Consider the following 24,759-nt stretch of genomic DNA (forward strand, 5'->3'; position numbering starts at 1 on the left):
TGGTTGGGAATCCATCTTTTATGCAGACTAATCTGTAGTTGTAAAAGTTAAGTACTGTAATTCTGCACTGGACACGGCACACTTCAACCGTTATACATTCTAACTCAGTTCTCAACATTACTCTTCCATACTGTACACCTAGTTTCAGAAACTTCACCCCCCTCCACTCGCTCTTACCGATCAGCCCATGTGGCCACATACCCAGGCAAAACAAAATCCAAACATGGTTTCAACCACATTTCCTGCGCATACTGTCTCATGCGTATCTTTATATACATCCACAAAAGTCTTACATTCTTTCCCATTAGAGGTGAAACTTCTCGCATTCTACGGCACTATCATAAACGTCATTCCATATCATCCGATTCTGACACTTCCCCAACACCACCGTCCTCCTGAGATCCACCTCTCCTCACTGCCTGTACATAGGAGTGCAAACTCACCAGTGATTTATCCTTGATCTCGAAGAATGCCTCTGCTTGATTAATCACTGCATCTTTCAGGCCCGGATGACATGTTCACCTGTCTCGCTACCCAAAACACTTCCACCATAAAGGCCAAGAACTCCTTCTTGATCAAGTACGAGTCAGCTGGAATCACTGATATTGGTGAAGGGGCCATCCATGGAACCCCCACTAACAGCAGCGCACACACCTGCATCTGTGCAGCAGTGCTGTCCACAACTCGCTGCCCTCTTCATACGATACTCCCTCCTCCACTCAAATCTTCTATACCTGCTCAGCTTGAACATGGTGTGTTCACAGCCTCGTAATGCTGCCACAAGGTTTCCCCCACAATTACAACACTTCGGCTTTCCTCCTGCACACTCTGAGTACTCATGATCTCCTCCACATTTCCCACATTTTCTTGTCCTCCTGCACACCACTACCACATGCCCATACCTCTGGCATGTAGAGCACCGCAAGTGACGCTGCACATTTGCCTTGACAGTGAAGCTCAGGAATCCAAAAGTTCACTCTCTGTGGCAAGATCTCCTCGCTTTCTCTGTCCATTTCGAGTCCCTTGTGTTGGAATCTTGGCTAAACGTTGAACATTGAGATATTAAAGACATGATAGATTAGAAGCATAGAATATAAGGAGTGAAAGAGAATGGGTTTTGTGTCAGAAGGTAATGGGTCTCTGTAGAAAAACAGATGGCTTTGGAATGTGTCGGGTGGACGGGAGGAGATCACAGGATTGCTATAGGGGATCGGATGGACATCTGTGGATTAGGAGAAGGAGGGGTTGAGGTCAGGTCAGATCCCCTGAAGGGAGTAAAAAGGGTTTATTACCCTATTACCCTCTTCCTGTGGAACCATAAGATGTAAGGATTGGAGAGAAGGAGGAGTGTCTAAAGTGGGGTATATATACTTGTGATGGTGAGATTATTATTTTTTTGTCTGAATACGGCTGTGTCGACCCTTTGGGAAGAATTAAACTTGGTTAAGCTTCTCTAGTGTCCGGGAGTTGTTTACTCTGAAAAATAAGAACCTAACACCTTGAACAGGAAGACATCTACGATTCGAACCCCCTCCAGATTGTTCCTCAACTCATCCTCCGTTATATCCAGAGTTACCCCATAAACAAGTCCCTTGGCTCTTTGGTTCAGTCCTGGGGCATAGCACTCCACTGCCTTTCCCCCCAGCGTTTTCAGTCTCAAAGCTTTGGTCCATTTGGCAGGATTTTTGTATTGAAAACGTCTCTAATCTCTTTGCACAAAACGTCTGATAGTTTTAGAGGGTTAATGCTACTGGCCTTCTATCTCCTCCTAAACTTCACAATAACCTTAAACTCCACCCCCCACTTTCCTCAACCCTCATTGAGGAACCTTTCCACTCGAGCCACCTGGGTCACTGTTACTGCCACTCTCCTTCTCCCTCTTTTTCCTCTTTAGTAAACTCTTTAGATTAGCTACCTTCCAACCATCTCCCTTCCCCTCTTTCCCACTTCCAGGCATGATGTTGGTCTAACTGACCGACCGACCACTTCCCACAGGTATACAGCCCCTTACAGCCCCACTAACAAACACTGCTACCATGTGTGACCTCCCTGTCTCAACGATCTTTCGCCCGGTTGTCTCTCCTCTCCAGAATATGAGATCCATGGACCTGCACGGCTACTTCTTCTTCTTAAGTTTTATTGGCGGCTCGCAACCAACTGAAAGGTGCATACACCGCCACCTACTGTACTGGAATGTGAGGCTGGTCACGGCCTCCCTATTCATCTATAGTCTCTTATCTAGCCCTGTGTTTCCGCCTACTGTTCTGGGGTGTGAATTCACTACACTTTGTGTCACAGAAATGGAAGGGAAAATAGATGAGGAAAGGGGAAGGAAAAATTGCCCTACCAACTAACCTACACCCATTAAAACCTCACCACTTTCCCACTACTTGGCCTTATCTGATCCTATACCAGGCCGTAGCTTGGGAGGACTGAACTCTATCGTTCAACACACCTAGTAACTCTGCAGTAAAAATCGCAGTAAAATCCAAGTACTTCTCTGCAGATGCCACCACAACATCCATTTTCTGTGATTGATATTCCATTGCAGTACAGTTGATAACCATGGCTATCAACATTCTACCAGGCTACTACAAGCACATTCATTCATTCCGTTAAGTTGTTGGTGTTATAATAATTTTTAAATTGATCCACGAGTTAAAAAATCATAGAAATATCATATATTGATGCTTAAAATGCACTTTTATTGTGTCATAACATTACATTTCCATAAATGTATATTCAGACAGTGTATGGATAGAATAAATGGGATTTGCAATGTCTTAAAAAAAATAAAGGAAAAATATATATTTCAACTTTATTTAACCAGGTAGGCTAGTTGAGAACAAGTTCTCATTTACAACTGTGACCTGGCCAAGATAAAGCACAGCAGTCCGACACATACAACAACACACGTGGAATTACAAACATACAGTCAATAATACAGTAGAAAAAAGAAAAGTCTATATACAGTGAGTGCAAATGAGGTAAGATAAGGGAGGTAAGGCAATAAATAGGCCATTGTGGCGAAGTAATTACAATATAGCAATTAAACACTGGAATGGTAGATGTGCAGAAGATGAATGTGCAAGTAGAGATACTGGGGTGCAAAGGAGCAAGATAAATAAATACAGTATGGGGATGAGGTAGTTGGATGGGCTGTTTACAGGTGGGCTATCTACAGGTGCAGTGATCTGTAAGCTGCTCTGACAGCTGGTGCTTAAAGCTAGTGAGGGAGATATGAGTCTCCAGCTTCAGAGATTTTTGCAGATTGTTCCAGTCATTGGCAACAGAGAACTGGAAGAAAAGGCGGCCAAAGTAGGAATTGGCTTTGGGGATGACCAGTGAGATATACCTGCTGGAGTGTGTGCTACGGGTTCGTGCTGCTATGGTGACCAGTGAGCTGAGATAAGGCAGGGCTTTACCTAGCAAAGACTAAAAGATGACCTGGAGCCAGTGGGTTTGGTGACAAGTATGAACCGAGGGCCAGTCAACGAGAGCATACAGGTCGCAGTGGTGCGTAGCATATGGGGCTTTGGTGACAAAACGGATGGCACTGTGATAGACTGCATCCAATTCGTTGAGTATAGTGTTGGAGGTTATTTTATAAATGACATCGCAAAGTCGAGGATTGGTAGGATGGTCACTTTTACGAGGGCATGTTTGGCAACATGAGTGAAGGATGCTTTGTTCCGAAATACGAAGCCGATTCTAGATTTAATTTTGGATTGGAGATGCTTAATGTGAGTCTGGAAGGAAAGTTGACAGTCTAGCCAGACACCTAGGTCTTTGCAGTTGTCCACATACTCCAAGTCAGAACCGTCCAGAGTAGTGATTCTGGACGGGCGGGCAGGTGTTGGTAGTGATCGGTTGAAGAGCATGCATTTAGTTTTACTTGCATTTAAGTGCAGTTGGAGGCTTGGTGTTGAAGTCAGATTTGAAATAACTATTTGAAAATGGACTGAAATAAACGGAATTTCTTTCAACAGCAAATACGTGCCACATTGCATTTTGAAACTTGTGTTAGGCGAATGAAGTGTTTGGTGTCATACAAAAACAGTCCGTCTGACTTGTGGCAGGGTGTGTTCGTGTGCGCTTGCTTTATGATCTTTACGGTAGCTATTCCAGACTCATTGTTTTCCTTGGGAGAAAGCAGCGGAAAGCCTGTGAACCCAAGCACATCAGCGTCTACAGTCATGGCTGAGCGCCGCGCATTCGCCCCAAAAAAATCAGCAGGTAAGGGCAGGTTACTTCCAATTTTAACACTGACAGAACTGAGTCCCTCGTTCAAGCTACGCCGTTTTCAATATTTAAAGCCATCCCCAAATAAGGCCCTGCCAGCTAGCTAGTTATCGTTAGCCATATCAAAGATGCCCCCAGTACCCGTCATAGAGTACAGCGCTGTCTGTTTCTCGCAATGTTATTTTTGTGTATTGTGCCGTTGCATGCATACGGGGTTGAAGTTTAGCTACGTTTGACATCTATCAAACCCGACCACTATCGGTCTTTACAGGGATTTAGGTAAGCATTAGTTGGACTGACTAGTAAATCCGTAGTAGACAGTTGCGGTAACTTGTTGGCTGAGACGAGAGAAAGCAACACAGTAACTATGATGCCAGTTGAGCGCTGCGACTAATGTGGGCAAAATCGAGCTCCGAAGTGGAGCTCTTTACTGTAGGTGCTGATTTCAGTACACAGAACAATGACTTGTGTAATTGCGAGTTATTCTTTGGGTTTTATGATAAATAATTGTTTTTATGTGATGGAGCTCCAGTTTGCCCAAACTGAGTCGCAGCCCAACTCCATCCTAAATAGTGTAGTTTACCAGCAAAAGCCCTAACATTTAAAGTTATGTCAACCACAGTTAAAGGTAATGCATTCAGGTCTATTGAAACGAACAAAACCAGAAGTGCTGTGTCAATTTCAGTTGCTTGCTGTTCATGCCAGTGGAATTGAAGCTGGATGTAAAACAATGCATTGCATTGTTGTGAAGAAATTGCTCATATGTGACTCACTACCTGGATTCGGTCTTATGTAGCAAAAATTGAAGTATATATATATTTTTTACATTGGTGAAAAGTAGACTCAGAGCTGCAAAATTGTATATAATACACAGCATTTTTGAGGAACAATGGTAAAGTAATTCTGCATTGAAAGTTGATGAACCTGTGAACTCACTTTTAAGAAAAGGGCCTTCGAATGTATTGGTACCAACTTGAGAGCTCTCCTTTGTCTCCACCCATTCAGCATAGTTCACACCCTCTTAAGATTTAGCTCCACCCATGTCTTTAAGGATTCACATGTGAGTTAATGTGCTAAAACAGTGAGTAGTGTAGTAAATATTAAGAATAAAAGTGGTAGTCACCTACAATAAGGAAAAATTCCAGCTAAACAGAAAGTGTCCAGATGTAAAGATACCTTATTAGAAAATTACTGAAGTAAAACTAAGTCACCCAGTAAAATACCACTTGAGTAAAAGTTTGTTTAGTGAGTCTGTGTGGTATGTCACAAAATCATGTTACGACCACAAATGTTAATTTTTATATATCAATATTTTGCTAAGTGGATGGTCTCTGCAGAAGGTGTAAACGGTACAGCCAAAGGTTACTTGCATAATAGCAATATCAGAAATAGATGGTGTCAATATAAATAAAATATACAGTATGTTCATAAACAATATCAATAACGATAGTGATAGACGAGGTAGTTGTATGCATACAATCAGGAGTAAAGTGGCTGACCAGCAGGAAAAAATATAGTAGCAGCAATGTGTGTGTGTGTGTGTGTGTGTGTGTTTGTGTGTGTGTGTGTGTGTGTGTGTGTGTGTGTGTGTGGTGAGAGTCATTTGAGTAGAGGCACTGCAGATGGTGCTGATGACTGGTCCATCCGAACCACGCATGAGCAAGGGAATCTACAGTTGAAGTCGGAAGTTTACATACACTTAGGTTGGAGTCATTAAAACTTGTTTTTCAACCACTCCACAAATTGTTTATTTAACTAAGCAAGCCAGTTGGAAACACTGGGCTAATTGTGCGCCACCCTATGTGATTCGCAATCATTGCCGGTTGTGACACCCTGGTTTGTTCCCAGGCTGCCTTGTGACGCTGTTAGCACTGAGATGCAGTGCCTTAGACCGCTGCGCCACTTGGGAGCCCTTCTAGCAGGGACCATAATATATAATAGTAATGTTTGGCCCACAATAGAATAGCTGCCCTTGACTATACAGTACCTGTCCATCAGAGTGACCAGACTACTGCAGTAAATGAACTGGCCTTATCTGTTAACTTATTACGCCTACACTGCCCTTTTCCACTTTTCCAACGTGTGTGTGTGTGTGTGTGTGTGTGTGTGTGTGTGTGTGTGTGTGTGTGTGTGTGTGTGTGTGTGAGACAGACATCTTTGACTGTAAGCAGCCTGCAGGGCTGCCATTTGTTGGAGCAAAGAATTTCGCCTATAACCATGATCTGTCTCTCTGTGTTTTACCTGTTAACTTAATCTTAAGGATCGGTGTCCCGATAGTGGGAAAACTTCCGGTGAAACTTGAGGGAGTGTAATTCAAATAAATTCTAATAGTTATTATGGATTTTAAACATTTAAGTACATATGTGACTCATATCGTCTGAAAGCTTAAATTCTTGTTAATATAACTGCACTGTCCGATTTACAGTAGCTATTACAGCGAAAACATGCCATGGACGGCGCTCCACATCAAACATTCTTTCCACCGGCACAGGTTTCACACATTCACATATAACGATTAAATATTCACTTACTTTTTTGTAAATCTTCCTCTGATTTGTCATCCAAAGGGTCCCAGCTATAACATGTAGTGTTGTTTTGTTAGATAAAATCCTTCTTTATATCCTAAAAAGTCAGTTTAGTTGGCGCCATCGATTTGAGTAATCCATTCTTTCAACTTGCAGAGAAAGGAATCTGAAAAATAATTTATGGTTGGTTTTCTTTGGATTTTCTCCTACCATATTTTGTTTATATTCTCCTACACTATTTAAACATTTAAACATTTCTACAAACTTCTAATTGTTTTCTTTCCAATGGTACCAATTATATGCATATCCTGGCTTCAGGGCCTGAGCTACAGGCAGTTTACTTTGGGCTCGTCATTCAGGCCAAAAAGGGGCATAGCCCTAAGAAGTTGTTTCATGGTTTGATATTCACTGCTAAGCTTCTCTCTCCTCATCTCCCTACAGGACTGTAGCAGCCGAGGTGAGAAAGCAGGTTTGATATTCACTGCTAAGCTTCTCTCTCCTCATCTCCCTACAGGACTGTAGCAGCCGAGGTGAGAAAGCAGGTTTGATATTCACTGCTAAGCTTCTCTCTCCTCATCTCCCTACAGGACTGTAGCATCTCCCTACAGGACTGTAGCGAGGTGAGAAAGCAGGTTTGATATTCACTGCTAAGCTTCTCTCTCCTCATCTCCCTACAGGACTGTAGCAGCCGAGGTGAGAAAGCAGGTTTGATATTCACTGCTAAGCTTCTCTCTCCTCATCTCCCTACAGGACTGTAGCAGCCGAGGTGAGAAAGCAGGTTTGATATTCACTGCTAAGCTTCTCTCTCCTCATCTCCCTACAGGACTGTAGCAGCCGAGGTGAGAAAGCAGGTTTGATATTCACTGCTAAGCTTCTCTCTCCTCATCTCCCTACAGGACTGTAGCAGCCGAGGTGAGAAAGCAGGTTTGATATTCACTGCTAAGCTTCTCTCTCCTCTCTCCTCATCTCCCTCCTGTAGCAGCCAAGGTACAGGACTGTAGCAGCCTCCCTACAGGACTGAGGTGAGAAAGCAGGTTTGATATTCACTGCTAAGCTTCTCTCTCCTCATCTCCCTACAGGACTGTAGCAGCCGAGGTGAGAAGTTTAGTTTGATATTCACTGCTAAGCTTCTCTCTCCTCATCTCCCTACAGGACTGTAGCAGCCGGTGAGAAAGCAGGTTTGATATTCACTGCTAAGCTTCTCTCTCCTCATCTCCCTACAGGACTGTAGCAGCCGAGGTGAGAAGTTTAGTTTGATATTCACTGCTAAGCTTCTCTCTCCTCATCTCCCTACAGGACTGTAGCAGCCGAGGTGAGAAGTTTAGTTTGATATTCACTGCTAAGCTTCTCTCTCCTCATCTCCCTACAGGACTGTAGCAGCCGAGGTGAGAAAGTTTAGTTTGATATTCACTGCTAAGCTTCTCTCTCCTCACCTCCCTACAGGACTGTAGCAGCCGAGGTGAGAAAGCAGGTTTGATATTCACTGCTAAGCTTCTCTCTCCTCATCTCCCTACAGGACTGTAGCAGCTGAGGTGAGAAAGCAGATTGCTAGTCAGTATGGGATGGTTTGATATTCACTGCTAAGCTTCTCTCTCCTCATCTCCCTACAGGACTGTAGCAGCTGAGGTGAGAAAGCAGATTGCTAGTCAGTATGGGGGCTCCCCACAGCTCCTCAAGAACCTGAACGTGGGTGCCGCTGCAAGCAACACCGTAAGCTTCTAACCACAATGCATCTTGTTTTTTTGCATAGGGAGAGGTAGAGGTAAATGGTGGGAGGGGGAAGGGTTTGAGTCTATCAGCTAACAATTAACAGGTCCATTCTTCACATCCTCTCACCCCTACATCCATCCATCCATCCATCCATCCATCCATCCATCCATCCATCCATCCATCCATCTATCTATCTGAAGCTGGTTGAGAGAATGCCAAGAGTGTGCAAAGCTGTCAAGGCAAAGTGTGGTTACTTCAAATATATTTAGATTTAGGCCTCCGGGGTGGCGCAGTGGTTATCTATCCATCTATCTCTGAACACCATCCAGTTGATTTCTATTTGCCATATATTTTTCAACTGTGATGTTTCACAGAAGGTCTAAAGCTTTCTATTCTCATAGTTTTTACAGATTGGAAAATAAACATTTTTGCTAAGTATTATTGATCGATTGACTCTGACTTTTCAAATCACCCAGCAGTGCTATATACACAGTTAACTCCAAGTAAGTGTTGCAATTCTTCATCCTTTCCTGAACCTACGACAAAAACATGATCTACATATGTACAGTACCAAAACCAATGTTCTAATGATTGTCTCTTCATAGATAAATCTGCAAAGCTTGGATTGTTGTATCTCTCATATATATATAACATTCTATTGGTTGAAAGAATTTTGTATAATAATTTTAATTGAAAAACTCTTGTTTTGAATCTGGCATCGTTTTGTGTATCAGTACATAAACCATGTGCAATGGAAACAGTACATCGAAATCTCTTCCAGACTACACTGAACAAAAATATAAATTCAATATGTAAGGTTTTAGTCCCATCTTTCATGAGCTGAAATAAAAAGTCCCAGAAATTGTCCGTACACACAACGTTCATTTCTCTCAAATTTTTACATTCCTGTTAGTGAGCATTTTTGCCTTTTCCAATAAAATCCATCCATCTGACAGATGTGGCATATTAATAAGCTGATTAAACAGCATGATCATGGGTGACATCTGCTGATGTAAAAAAAAAAACAAAAAAAAAAAAAAATCTGATTACACAGGTGCACCTTATGCTGGGGACAATTTTAAAGGCCACTTTTAAAATGTGCAGTTTCGTCTCACAACACAATGCCACAGATGTCTCAAGCTTTGAGGGTTGCATGCAATTGGCACACTGACTGCAGGAATGTCCACCAGAGCTGTTGCCAGATCATTTAATGTTTATTTCTCAACCATAGTGACCGCCAACGTCACTTTAGAGAATTTGGCAATACGTCCAACCGACCTCAAAACCGCAGACCACATGTAACCACACCAGCCCATTACCTCCACATCCGGCTGAAGGACAAGGTCCTTACTTTCTCCCCCTTCCACTCTTTTTTTTCTTTTTACGATAGTGCTATAATTACTTGGTTGTAAATTTTGGATAGAGCAGAAATGTCCATATATTTTTGTTAGCTCCATGTGTGACATAACTCCACCAATCCGTTTTCTCATCTAATTTAAGGTTATACAGTTTTACATTTTGTTTTCCATTTTTTTTTATCAACAAGTATATTTGAGTTGAACCATTATTTGTTGTAATATTTGTTCTGTCTTGTTGTGGATTAAACTGAAATGGCAACAGACTTTCTGTGGCTTTTTAAAAAATATATTTAGAACATTTAGTTAAAAAAACAAAAACAGAGAGGTTGTAATCAGGGGAAAAACAGAATGAGAGGTTGTAATCAGGGGAAAAACAGAATGAGAGGTTGTAATCAGGGGAAAACAGAATGAGAGGTTGTAATCAGGGAAAACAGAATGAGAGGTTGTAATCAGGGGAAAACAGAATGAGAGGTTGTAATCAGGGGAAACAGAATGAGAGGTTGTAATCAGGGGGAAACAGAATGAGAGGTTGTAATCAGGGAAAAACAGAATGAGAGGTTGTAATCAGGGGAAAACAGAATGAGAGGTTGTAATCAGGGAAAACAGAATGAGAGGTTGTAATCAGGGGAAAACAGAATGAGAGGTTGTAATCAGGGGAAAACAGAATGAGAGGTTGTAATCAGGGAAAACAGAATGAGAGGTTGTAATCAGGGGAAAACCGAATGAGAGGTTGTAATCAGGGGAAAACAGAATGAGAGGTTGTAATCAGGGGAAAACCGAATGAGAGGTTGTAATCAGGGGAAAACAGAATGAGAGGTTGTAATCAGGGGAAAACAGAATGAGAGGTTGTAATCAGGGGAAAACAGAATGAGAGGTTGTAATCAGGGAAAACAGAATGAGAGGTTGTAATCAGGGGAAAACAGAATGAGAGGTTGTAATCAGGGGAAAACAGAATGAGAGGTTGTAATCAGGGGAAAACAGAATGAGAGGTTGTAATCAGGGGAAAACAGAATGAGAGGTTGTAATCAGGGGAAAACAGAATGAGAGGTTGTAATCAGGGGAAAACAGAATGAGAGGTTGTAATCAGGGGAAAACAGAATGAGAGGTTGTAATCAGGGGAAAACAGAATGAGAGGTTGTAATCAGGGGAAAACAGAATGAGAGGTTGTAATCAGGGGAAAACAGAATGAGAGGTTGTAATCAGGGAAAACAGAATGAGAGGTTGTAATCAGGGGAAAACAGAATGAGAGGTTGTAATCAGGGGAAAACAGAATGAGAGGTTGTAATCAGGGGAAACAGAATGAGAGGTTGTAATCAGGGGAAAACAGAATGAGAGGTTGTAATCAGGGGAAAACAGAATGAGAGGTTGTAATCAGGGGAAAAGCAGAATGAGAATCTGAAATGAGAGGTTGTAATCAGGGAAACAGAATGAGAGGTTGTAATCAGGGGAAAACAGAATGAGAGGTTGTAATCAGGGGAAAAACAGAATGAGAGGTTGTAATCAGGGGAAAACAGAATGAGAGGTTGTAATCAGGGGGAAACAGAATGAGAGGTTGTAATCAGGGGGAAACAGAATGAGAGGTTGTAATCAGGGGAAAACAGAATGAGAGGTTGTAATCAGGGAAAACAGAATGAGAGGTTGTAATCAGGGGAAACAGAATGAGAGGTTGTAATCAGGGGAAAACAGAATGAGAGGTTGTAATCAGGGGAAAAACAGAATGAGAGGTTGTAATCAGGGGAAAAACAGAATGAGAGGTTGTAATCAGGGGAAAACAGAATGAGAGGTTGTAATCAGGGGAAACAGAATGAAAACAGGGGAATGAGAGGTTGTAATCAGGGTAAATGTAATCAGGGGAAACAGAATGAGAGGTTGTAATCAGGGGAAAACAGAATGAGAGGTTGTAATCAGGGGAAAACAGAATGAGAGGTTGTAATCAGCTTGGATAAGAGCGTCAAATGGGAATGAGAGGTTGTAATCAGGGGAAACAGAATGTAAATGAAAATGTAATCAGGGGAAAACAGAATGAGAGGTTGTAATCAGGGGAAAACAGAATGAGAGGTTGTAATCAGGGGAAAACAGAATGAGAGGTTGTAATCAGGGGAAAACAGAATGAGAGGTTGTAATCAGGGGAAAACAGAATGAGAGGTTGTAATCAGGGGAAAACAGAATGAGAGGTTGTAATCAGGGGAAAAACAGAATGAGAGGTTGTAATCAGGGGGAAACAGAATGAGAGGTTGTAATCAGGGGAAAACAGAATGAGAGGTTGTAATCAGGGGAAAAACAGAATGAGAGGTTGTAATCAGGGGAAACAGAATGAGAGGTTGTAATCAGGGGAAAAACAGAATGAGAGGTTGTAATCAGGGGAAAAACAGAATGAGAGGTTGTAATCAGGGGAAAACAGAATGAGAGGTTGTAATCAGGGGAAAACAGAATGAGAGGTTGTAATCAGGGAAAACAGAATGAGAGGTTGTAATCAGGGGAAAACAGAATGAGAGGTTGTAATCAGGGGAAAACAGAATGAGAGGTTGTAATCAGGGGAAACAGAATGAGAGGTTGTAATCAGGGGAAAACAGAATGAGAGGTTGTAATCAGGGGAAACAGAATGAGAGGTTGTAATCAGGGGGGAAAAAGCCATTTTTGAACAGGTGCAATACATTTATAAAATAAAAAGCTTATCTTGACTTGGAAGAGTGAGTGTTGGATAGCCATAGCCAGCTAGCTAACATAGCATCTCTCTCTGTGAGCTGGGTGTTTGAGTGGACTATACTAGCTAAGCTAGTTAAGTAAAAATTGAAAGTAAAAAATACTATGAAAAATAGCTAGATCTCTCGCTTCTCCTTCATTTTTGAAGACATTTCTTGAACTGTTCAACTATTGTCTTTGTCAACTACTCACCACATTTTATAAGCTGTAGCTTATGCTTTCAGTACTAGATTCATTCTCTGATCCTTTGATTGAGTGGACACAATGTCAATTCATGTGGCAAGAGCTCTGATAGGTTGGAGGACATCTATGGAAGTGGGTGAGAACCATGAGCCTCCTAGGTATGGAGATCAATGTTCCCAGAGGAGGATGGGTAGTTCTGTTTATACCATGGTGCAACCCCACAGAGTGCTGTTGAGGCTACTGTAGACCTCCATTGCAAAATAGTGTGTTTTTAATCATTTGGTGATATGTGAATATATTTAGTATAGTTTTATCAAAAAATTATAGATTTTTTTTTTGTGACACTTTTTTCAAATGAAATTCACTGAGGAGAAAGGCTCCTTAGAGGAGGACCAGTCTGCCAATATAGAAAATGCAGTTGCCTGATAATTGCTTTTGAAACGTTCTCAGGATAGAACTTGTCTCAACATTTATCAAGCCACGGCGTTTGCTGACAGCTAAGCCTTGATATTTCTTTGCTAGTAATACAGCTGGACTTTTTGGGGATGATTTTCTGCGGCTAAGGTAGGCCTTTTTCAGATATATTCTCTGATTTTTGTATTCACTCTACCAAAGCCTCTCCTCCCTGTTGCCAGGTGCCTCTCACAGAGGCAGTGGAGCCAGTGGATTTTGAGGAGTACCTCAGCACTCACCCACCCATCATCGAGTCGGACCCCCTGAGGGACCTGATCGAGTTCCCCCCGGACGACATCGAGGTGGTCTGCACCCCCAGAGAGTGTCGCACAGTGGGACAGGCCGTGCCTGAGGAAGGGTAGGTGCTTGACTGGGACAATACTGACTGACTGGCTGGGTTAGAGTTGGTCCTGAGGAACTCAATCAGATCAATCAATACAATTAATTTAAAGCCTTTAAAAAAATATCAACAGTTATAAAAAAGGGCTTTACCGTAGGACCCCCCCTCCCCAAAAGCCCCATACAGTTATCAAAAAGGGCTTTACTGTAGGACCCCCCCCACCCCCCAAAAGCCCCATACAGTTATCAAAAAGGGCTTTACCGTAACCCCCAAAAGCCCCATACAGTTATCAAAAAGGGCTTTACCGTAGACCCCCCCTCCCAAAAGCCCCATAGTTATCAAAAAGGGCTTTACCGTAGGACCACCCCCCCAAACCCCCATACAGTTATCAAAAAGGGCTTTACCGTAGGACCCCCCCAAAAGCCCCATACAGTACGAGTCTGTATCAGTTGAGACATCAGATTCCTCTAGGCCTACATCAGGTCTAACTCAGTTGCAGCAAACAGGATGCATCTCCTCATTTTAACACAATTACACCAATTGATTTACCAAATTAATAAAGCAAATAACTGTTCTGATGTCCGGTTAGGAGGGGTGTGACGTTACGCAATGTTTAGATATAAATATATTGTCTAGAACAGACATGAACTAACAGAAATTACTATTTGTCAGGTAAAATAGATCTGATCTCTGAGAATTAACAATCACACACTTTTATTTTACCTTTATTTAACTAGGCAAGTCAGTTAAGAACAAATTCTTATTTTCAATGACGGCCTAGGAACAGTGGGTTAACTGCCTGTTCAGACAGATTTGTACCTTGTCAGCTCAGGGATTTGAACTTGCAACCTTTTGGTTACTAGTCCAACTCTCTAACCACTAGGCTACCCTGCTGCCCCAAATAAAAGCTAGAGTCAAGGATAATTTAAATAAAAACAATTCATTTAGAAGTAGCAGTTTTGTTATGATGTTTGAGCAAAATAACACAGCATTAACCATGGCAAAATGCATAGAATTGCAGTAAATTTGCTTTAAAACTGCAAAAATGTCTCCTCTCCATGGAGACGTTTTGTAGAATTGTAGGAAATTGGCTTAAAAATGCAAATATTTCTCAACACCACCAAGATGGGGGATGTCATACCAAAAAGTGTCCCCCTCTGCGTCACAATGGGATTTGATAAACTATTAGAGTTTGTTGCTATATCAACGGTGTGATGGTCTAATGATTAGAATTTGAGTTCACTACAGCCTAAATTACGTTATTTTCATCATCGCTATGCGAACAAGGCTGATTTCCACGACAATTTCGTTGTTTAATCAAGTTTTGTTTAGCTTCCGTACCTCTCCTCGCTTGTCTGGCTGTCATGTTAATATTTTAACCGGCCCTTCCCTTATCTACACTGAAATAATATAATATTTGTAGTCCTCTACTCTGATTCATTTTCTTTCTATCTTGCATAGCTCATTAGTATAACCTTGTGGTTGAACATAGATAGATAGATAGAGAGATAGATAGATATCTCCATATATCTCTATATATTTCTATCTCTTCTCTCTCTCACTCAAAGGATACCTTGACTTTTACTATGAACACCTTGTGAAACCAACCTGGCAATATTTAAGATTTTAATACATAAACTTTGATCGTTTTTGGTACAGTTGGCATTATTTTCACAGATTGTTTTGGTGGGGACAGTCACATGGCAATCATACTAAAATACTGAATTCTGGTTTGTGGAATTTTAAGGGGGTTGCTGTGTGGGTGGGAGGTTCTGCCTGTCACTTGTTCTCAACAGGCATCCAGTCTCGAAAGGTGGACTTGTACTGAGTGTTTGCAGTGCTAGTGTTTTTAGTTAATCTGTGTATCTCACATATTATGTGCCCAGTATGACAGGGCAAGTAAACTTTCTTAGCAGGTAATGTCAATAACAGTAGCTGTAAATGTCAATAACAGTAGCTGTGAATGTCAATAACAGTAGCTGTACATGTCAATAACAGTAGCTGTAAATGTCAATAACAGTAGCTGTAAATGTCAATAACAGTAGCTGTAAATGTCAATAACAGTAGCTGTAAATGTCAATAACAGTAGCTGTAAATGTCAATAACAGTAGCTGTAAATGCAAAGCTGTAAATGTCAATAACAGTAGCTGTAAATGTCAATAACAGTTTTTCAATAACAGTCAAATGTCAATGGCTGATATAACAGTAGCTGTAAATGTCATAACAGTAGCTGTAAATGTAATAACAGTTGTAAATGTCATAACAAAAATGTCATAACAGTAGCTTAAATTTAACAGTAGCTGTAAATGTCAATAACAGTAGCTGTAAATGTCAATAACAGTAGCTGTAAATGTCAATAACAGTAGCTGTAAATGTCAATAACAGTAGCTGTAAATGTCAATAACAGTAGCTGTAAATGTCAATAACAGTAGCTGTGAATGTCAATAACAGTCAAGAAATGTCAGTCTGTAGCTGTAAATGTCAATAACAGTAGCTGTAGTCAATAACAGTAGCTGTGAATGTCAATAACAGTAGCTGTTGTCAAAACAGTAGCTGTAAATGTCAATAACAGTAGCTGTAAATGTCAATAACAGTAGCTGTAAATGTCAATAACAGTAGCTGTAAATGTCAATAACAGTAGCTGTAAATGTCAATAACAGTAGCTGTAAATGTCAATAACAGTAGCTGTGAATGTCAATAACAGTAGCTGTGAATGTCAATAACAGTAGCTGTAAATGTCAATAACAGTAGCTGTAAATGTCAATAACAGTAGCTGTAAATGTCAATAACAGTAGCTGTGAATGTCAATAACAGTAGCTGTGAATGTCAATAACAGTAGCTGTAAATGTCAATAACAGTAGCTGTAAATGTCAATAACAGTAGCTGTAAATGTCAATAACAGTAGCTGTAAATGTCAATAACAGTAGCTGTAAATGTCAATAACAGTAGCTGTAAATGTCAATAACAGTAGCTGTAAATGTCAATAACAGTAGCTGTAAATGTCAATAACAGTAGCTGTAAATGTCAATAACAGTAGCTGTAAATGTCAATAACAGTAGCTGTAAATGTCAATAACAGTAGCTGTAAATGTCAATAACAGTAGCTGTAAATGTCAATAACAGTAGCTGTAAATGTCAATAGCTGTAAATGTCAATAACAGTAGCTGTAAATGTCAATAACAGTAGCTGTAAATGTCAATAACAGTAGCTGTAAATGTCAATAACAGTAGCTGTAAATGTCAATAACAGTAGCTGTAAATGTCAATAACAGTAGCTGTAAATGTCAATAACAGTAGCTGTAAATGTCAATAAGCAAATGTAGTAGCTGTAAATGTCAATAACAGTAGCTGTAAATGTCAATGTCTGTGAATAACAGTAGCTGTGAATGTCAATAACAGTAGCTGTGAATGTCAATAACAGTAGCTGTGTCAATAACAGTAGCTGTAATGTCAATAACAGTAGCTGTAAATGTCAATAACAGTAGCTGTAATAACAGTAGCTGTAAATGTCAATAACAGTAGCTGTGAATGTCAATAACAGTAGCTGTGAATGTTAATGTCAAATAACAGTAGCTGTAAATGTCAATAACAGTAGCTGTAAATGTCAATAACAGTAGCTGTAATGTCAGTAGCTGTGAATGTCAATAACAGTAGCTGTGAATGTCAATAACAGTAGCTGTGAATGTCAATAACAGTAGCTGTGAATGTCAATAACAGTGTAAATGTCTAACAGTAGCTGTGAATGTCAATAACAGTAGCTGTGAATGTCAATAACAGTAGCTGTGAATGTCAATAACAGTAGCTGTGAATGTCAATAACAGTAGCTGTGAATGTTAATAACAGTAGCTGTGAATGTCAATAGCTGTAAATGTCAATAACAGTAGCTGTAAATGTCAATAACAGTAGCTGTAAATGTCAATAACAGTAGCTGTAAATGTCAATAACAGTAGCTGTAAATGTCAATAACAGTAGCTGTAAATGTCAATAACAGTAGCTGTGAATGTCAATAACAGTAGCTGTGAATGTCAATAACAGTAGCTGTAAATGTCAATAACAGTAGCTGTAAATGTCAATAACAGTAGCTGTAAATGTCAATAACAGTAGCTGTGAATGTCAATAACAGTAGCTGTGAATGTCAATAACAGTAGCTGTGAATGTCAATAACAGTAGCTGTGAATGTCAATAACAGTAGCTGTGAATGTCAATAACAGTAGCTGTAAATGTCAATAACAGTAGCTGTGAATGTCAATAACAGTAGCTGTGAATGTCAATAACAGTAGCTGTAAATGTCAATAACAGTAGCTGTGAATGTATGTAATGAAATGTTGGAGGGTGGTTGGAAATGGAGTACATCAGAGGGATCCGTCAGGGAGTTGGGCAGAACCCCTAGGTCCTGGTTCTGGAGAACAGGAGCAGAGTTAAAGGGAACAGACAGAGACGTAAACAAGCAAACACACAAGTTACACTTTACTGCGAGAAAATTTGATGGATTAGTGCAGTGTTATAAATGGGAGCTAATGTACTTTTCATAACTTTTGGAAGGTGTAGCCTACCTCAATGTGGTCCCCCTCTGGCTGGGGGGCGATGGTCCTAAAGTCCTTTGGAGGTAAATTGAAGGTAGTACTCAAACGTGTTCTGATCTGGTTCGACAACTTCCATCACATCAGGTGGTGTTTCAGTGATCTGAAAGTACGTTATACAAAAATAGCAATAGACAAACAACAAACAAATCACACATTTGAAAGACTACGCATATGCAATAATTGTATACACAATCGCATTGTTTGCCTCAGTCAACAGCTGTGGCACCCGTCCGCACTCGGAGGAGACCTGGATGCAGTTGTTGTCAAAGAGAATTACCTTCAGGTTGTTCTCCCACCCTTCCTGGTAAATTTGAGTTGAGATACTTACCGATCATGTGCCATAGTGAAACAACTATGATGGGCTTCAACTCCGGCGCCACAGTCTTCACCCTCTCAATCTTCTGGCAGGCTAAATCATAATCATTTCAGATATAATAGAACGTGATTGATAAACAAAAGGTTATTTCACTTGCCCAGCTCTCCTCCACCTGGACAATTCCCCGTCAGAAGAAGAGTACAGTAGGTTGATTCTGGCAATCATGCATTTCACTCCGAAATTGCCAGCATACATCTCAGTCAGCACGGCCTCCTTCTACTCCTTAGTAAAAATCTCCGTCCTGTGTGGCTGGCCATCCTTCCCCTTTAGGTACATATGATTGTCTAACAAGTTGGAAGAGAAGAATTGTTTAAAATACTTGAGTCTACCACTCTCTTCCCACCTCTCTCACTTTCATCCTCTATCACTTTCTTCTGTCTGTCTGGTGAAGACACCTAGTTAAGGGCCAATACTTTTTGACAGGGGGACACTTTTTGTCATGACAGGGCCTCTAAAATGTTCTCTAAACGGGCTGACCGCACCACCTGCCACGCCCACCACCTAAGCCCCTTTTTGAACTAGAAAGCCCCCAGAAATAGGTCATCGGCAATAGCTCTATGAATTACGTTTCCATCTGCAACATCTGAACGTTAAACCTCACTGAACACATCTGGTGTTGAGGATGAGACGTTGACTGTAACGTACGGTATCGCTTTGCCTTCCAGGCACAATGACGCCCACGTCAGAGACTGTGTCAGGTCCTACACTGAGGACTGGAACGTTGTCAACAGAAGGTAAAGCTCCCCTCTATTATTTAGGGAGCGTGTCCTTTTTAGAAAACCGATAAAACATCTTAACACCCACATTTGAACCCTTATTTCACACATTTTTACAATTACACCTGGCAGTTAGTTATTTATTACACCTCAACACTCGCATTCTGGTCTACTTATTTCAACAGATACCATAAGCTTGGTACTGGGTTTAACCCTAACACCCTGGACAAGCAGAAGGAGAGGCAGAAAGGCCTGCCCAAACAGGTGTTTGAGGCTGATGAGATGCCAGACGTTAGCGCTTATCGGGACGACCAGGTAACCCATAGCAATGGGGCAGTCGACTAGGTAACCCATAGCAACGGGGCGGTCATCTTACACTTTCAATATTTTTATAGTGTGTGTGTGTGTATATAGGCCCTCTCTAACCTGTGTGTTTGTCCTACCCCAGGATGACCTGAAGCGTAGGTCCATATCCATAGACGACACTCCGCGTGGCAGCTGGGCCTGCAGTATCTTTGACCTGAAGAACTCTGTCCCCGACGCCCTCCTGCCCCATTTGCTGGACCGAGCCCCCAACCAGGAGATCGACCGCCACAATGAGGAGCACCGCAAGTCCAACCGCCATCGCGAACTCTTCGCCCTGCACCCCGCCCTCGAAGAGGTTAGGACAAAGGCGCACACGCACTGCTGCATTTCTACAGAGACTGAAGTGCATTTTGACGTGTCAGGCCAGCGTTTGCTTTGCCAGGGTCTTGTGCATGTCTGTCTCTTCACATTAATGTGTATCGTCAGCCATGATCAGGGTTGCCATGTTCTGCGGTTTTCCCGAAAATTGGGCTAATTTAAAAATGATGTGGCAGGTGAAAATGTATTGGTTGCGGGTTTTTGGGCCACTTCTAAATTCCACTGGCAATTTCTTTAAAATATATATTTCACTGTGACCTGCTGCTGACTATCAGGCAGTGAGGCAGCGTGTTGCTGAGTGACTGAGGTGTGTAAGTAAAGGGCCAGAGCGGTGTATGTGTGTTGACACTGAGTGCTTCAAGCAGACAGCCGAGTCACGTGAGTGAGAGGAGACCGAGCAGCAGGTGTCCACGCGATGCGATGCGTCGTGTGTAAGAACGGCCCTTAGCCATGGTATATTGGCCATATACCACAGTGTCCAGACACTACGCGATGCGTTGTGTGTAAGAACGGCCCTTAGCCATGGTATATTGGCCATATACCACAGTGTCCAGACACTACGCGATGCGTCGTGTGTAAGAACGGCCCTTAGCCATGGTATATGGCCATATACCACCCCCCTCCCCCATGCCTTATTGCGTAATTCGAGTGGGAATTTGAAATGGAAGTTATAGAACTACCTTGCGTTCTTCTGTTATGCACAGAAGATTAGTCTGTTGGCCATAATTAGACTATTAATTTCTATGCCGATGTAGGCTACTGTAATCTGCTGTTTTATACAATAAATATCACTAGAGTCATTGCAAATCAATTTGTGTCACTTGTGCAGCCTTCCTGGAGCTGTCAAATGTATTTATTCAGTGTTGGAAAAAGTAGGCAATTGTCAATCTTGAGTAAAAGTAAACATACCTTAATGGAAAGTGAAAGTCACCCATTAAAATACTACTTGAGTAAAATTATTTGGTTTCAAATATACTTAAGTATCAAAAGTAAAAGTATATACAATTTCAAATCCCTTATATTAATTAAGTAAATCTGATGGCAACATTTTATTTATTTATGCACAGCCAGGGTTTATCTCCAACACATAATTTACAAATTAAGCATGTACATGCCCCACAGTGGGGATGAGAGGGCCTGTCAAATCATGGGTACACTTTAGCCAGACAAAATTGAAAAAAATCCAGAAAATCACATTGTAGGATTTTTCATTAATTTATTTGCAAATTATGGTGGAAAATAAGTATTTGGTCAATAAGTGGGAGAACTTGTACCTATGATGAAAATTACAGGCCTCTCTCATCTTTTTAAGTGGGAGAACTTGCACAATTGGTGGCTGACTAAATACTTGTTTTGCCCCACTGTATGTTTAGTGAGTCCACCAGGTCAGAGGCAGTAGGGATGACCAGGGATGTTCTCTGTTTAGTGAGTCCACCAGGTCAGAGGCAGTAGGGATGACCAGGGATGTTCTCTGTTTAGTGAGTCCACCAGGTCAGAGGCAGTAGGGATGACCAGGGATGTTCTGATGATAATTGCATGAATTGGACCATTTTCCTGTCTTGCTAAGCATTCAAAATATATCGTGTACTTTGGGTGTCAGGGAAAATGTATGGAGTAAAAAGTACATTCCGCTCCTAAAGAAAATAGTAAAGTAAAAATATAATTAGTAAAGTACAGATAGCACCCAACAACTACTTCAGTACTTTTACTTTAGTACTTTACACCACTGGATTTAATAAATAGGCTATTTTATATCTTCAGTGTGTTGTAGCCTTGTTATTATGCAATTATTTAATGGCCATGTTTAGTTAATGAAGTTAGAACTGACCATGATCACAAATGATATCGCAATCGCCGATCAGCTGTTTAATAGAATGCATTAGATTGACAGTGACAGTCAGATTAGGCTACAGATTAAAAAATGAATAAATACACTGGCTGTCATTGACAAGCATAGGCCTATTCAGTTCATTTCCATATTATTAATATTTGCTTCAGTGATTGAAATTACGACCCCATCCTCAGTAGCCTATTCCAGCAGGCTGTTGGGCAAGGGAAGCACTTCTTACCTCGAAATCGCCTCGCTATTCATGTTGACTAAATTAGTCTAGTCAATTAGAACTAAGCAAGCTGCTAAATCATTCATTTTACATCTTGCCTAGGCTACTCTAGGATATCTGAAATGAGGTGTAGGCCTACAGTTACTTGTAGAAGTATTAATTCATATTGGCGTTTTTCCTATTTTGTTGCATTAGAACCTGTCATTTCAAATGGATTTTTATTTGGATTTCATGTAATGGGCATTCAAAATAGTCCAAATTGGTGAAGTGAAATGAAAAAAATAACTTTAAATGTATTGTTTTTAAATGGAAAAGTGTGTCCGTGCATGTGAAGCCACTAAATAAGATTTGGTGTAACCAATTACCTTCAGAAGTCACATAGTTGGATTGCACACAGGTGGACTTTAAGTGTCACATGATCTCAGTGTATATATACACACCTGTTCTCAAAGGCCCCAGCGTCTGCAACACCACCAAGCAAGCAGCACCATGAAGACCAAGGAGCTCTCCAAACAGGTCAGGGACAAAGTTGTGGAGAAGTATAGATCAGGGTTGGGTTGTAAAAACAATATCTGAAACTTTGAACATCCCACGGAGCACCATTTAAATCTATTATTAAAAAAATGGAAAGAATATGCCATCACAACAAACCTGCCAAGAGAGGGTCGCTCACCAAAACTCATGGACCAGGCAAGGAGGGCATTAATCAGAGAGGCAACAAAGAGACCAAAGATAACCCTGAAGGCGCTGCAAAGCTCCACAGCGGAGATTGGAGTATCTGTCCATAGGACCACTTTAAGCCGTACACTCCACAGAGCTGAGCTTTACGGAAGAGCGGTCAAAAAAATAAGCAAACACGTTTGGTGTTCGCCAAAAGGCATGTGGGAGACTCCCCAAACATATGGAAGAAGATACTCTGGTCAGATGAGACTAAAATGGAGCTTTTTGGCCATCAAGGAAAATGCTATGTCTGGTGCAAACCCAACACCTTTCATCACCCTGAGAACACCATCCCCATGAAGCATAGTGGTGGCAGCATCATGCTGTGGGGATGTTTTTCATCGGCAGGGACTGAGAAACTGGTCAGAATTGAAGGAATAGTGCATGGCGTGAAATACAGGGAAATTCTTGAGGGAAACCTGTTTCAGTCTTCCAGAGATTTGAGACTGGGATGGAGGTTCACCTTCCAGCAGGACAATGACCCTAAGCATATTTCTGAAGCAACACTTGAGTGGTTTAATGAGAAACATTTAAATGTCTTGGAATGGCCTAGTCAATACCCAGACCTCAATCCAATTGAGAATCTGTCGTAGGACTTAAAGATTGCTGTACACCTGCGGAATTCATCCAACTTGAAGGAGCTGGAGCAGTTTTGCCTTGAAGAATGGGTGAAATCCCAGTGGCTTGACGTGCCAAGTTTATAGAGACCCCAACAGACTTGCAGCTGTAATTGCTGCAAAATGTGGCTCTACAAAGTATTGACTTTGGGTGGGTGAATAGTTATGCACGCTCAAATTCTTTTTCTTTTTTTCACAATAAAACTTTTTTTTGCATCTTCAAAGTGGTAGACATGTTATGTAAATCAAATTATACAAACCCCCTCACAAAATAGGAAAAATGCCAAAGGGGGTGAATACTTTAGCAAGCCACTGTATCAGGGGCTATAGCCTGCATCTTGCTAACCAAATCGTGGCAAAGTTTAATTACAATCATAAACTCAGATTTTAGTCAGTAAGCGTAGCCTAATTCTATTGAATGACAAGTCAATCTAATTGGCCATTAATAACGGTTTGTAGTCTTAACATCTGGCACATAAAAATAATTTAACAGCAAATTATAATTTCTCTTGCTACGTATTCAAATTATTTTATTAGTTCACAATAATTATTTTGATGGAAAACCACATTTTTCTTAGGTCATTAGAAGGGAAGTTGATATTCCTTCTCAACTTTCTTGGTGACAGGGGGGCAGTATTGAGTAGCTTGGATGAATAAGGTGCCCAGAGTAAACTGCCTGCTACTTTGTCACAGATGCTAATATATGCATATTATTAGTAGTATTGGATAGAAAACACTGAAGTTTCTAAAACTGTTTGAATTATGTCTGTGAGTATAACAGAACTCATATGGCAGGCTAAAACCTGAGACAAAACCAACCAGGAGGTGAGAAATGTGAGGTTTGTAGTTTAATTTAAGTGATTGCCTATCCAATATGCTGTGTCTATGAGGCCAAATTACACTTCCCAAGGCTTCCAGCAGATGTCAACAGTCTTTAGAAAGTTGATTGAGACTTCTATTGTGGAAGGTGGTCAAATAAGAGCTGTTTCAACAAGTGGATGGCTGAGGCCAATCAGTTGTTTACTATGCGGGCGCGCCGTGCCTTATTTTTCCTCTGTATTGAATACGCTATTGTCCGGTTAGAATATTATTGAAGATTTATTATAAAAAGACTCTTAAGGATTGATTGTAAACATCGTTTGACATGTTTCTACAAACTGTAATGGAATTCTTTTGACTTTTCCTCTGGATTTTGCGCTCGGCATTGTGTCTTTGGAATAGTGAACTAAACGCGCGAACAAAACGGAGGTATTTGGATATAAATATGGACGTAATTGAACAAAACTAACATTTCTTGTGGGAGTCCTGGAAGTGCATTCCGATGAAGATCAGCAAAGGTAAGTGAAGATTTATAATGCTATTTATGACTTTTGTTGAAAAACATACATGTATTGTGTAACATTGAGTCCTGGGAGTGTCATCTGATGAAGATCGTCAAAGGTTAGTGATTCATTTGATCTATATTTCTGCTTTTTGGTTGGAAAATGGCTG

General features: G+C 40.9%; 2 long non-coding RNA genes and 1 pseudogene across 3 annotated transcripts in view; all 3 read left to right on the plus strand.

Moving 5' to 3' along the window:
- Nucleotides 1-8,146, plus strand: part of LOC127911997 (uncharacterized) — a 93,050-nt gene extending 84,904 nt beyond the window's left edge. The window contains exons 3-4 of one of the 2 annotated variants that reach the window (XR_008080020.1): nt 7,664-7,691; nt 7,946-8,146. This is a non-coding gene — a long non-coding RNA (uncharacterized LOC127911997). Of the gene's footprint in view, nt 1-7,663; nt 7,692-7,789; nt 7,864-7,945 lie in introns of those variants that run through there. The other variant, XR_008080022.1, reaches the window with a different exon arrangement.
- A 178-nt stretch (nt 8,147-8,324) lies between these two features.
- LOC118358623 (dedicator of cytokinesis protein 7-like) overlaps nt 8,325-24,759 on the plus strand; it is a 94,671-nt pseudogene continuing 78,236 nt past the window's right edge.
- On the plus strand, nt 11,339-12,316 carry LOC127911998 (uncharacterized). The gene is made up of 3 exons (XR_008080023.1): nt 11,339-11,415; nt 12,010-12,155; nt 12,216-12,316. It is a non-coding gene; the product is annotated as an uncharacterized LOC127911998 (long non-coding RNA).

The sequence above is a fragment of the Oncorhynchus keta genome, chromosome 26, assembly GCF_023373465.1.
Source record: "Oncorhynchus keta strain PuntledgeMale-10-30-2019 chromosome 26, Oket_V2, whole genome shotgun sequence".
In the NCBI taxonomy this organism is placed as follows: domain Eukaryota; kingdom Metazoa; phylum Chordata; class Actinopteri; order Salmoniformes; family Salmonidae; genus Oncorhynchus; species Oncorhynchus keta.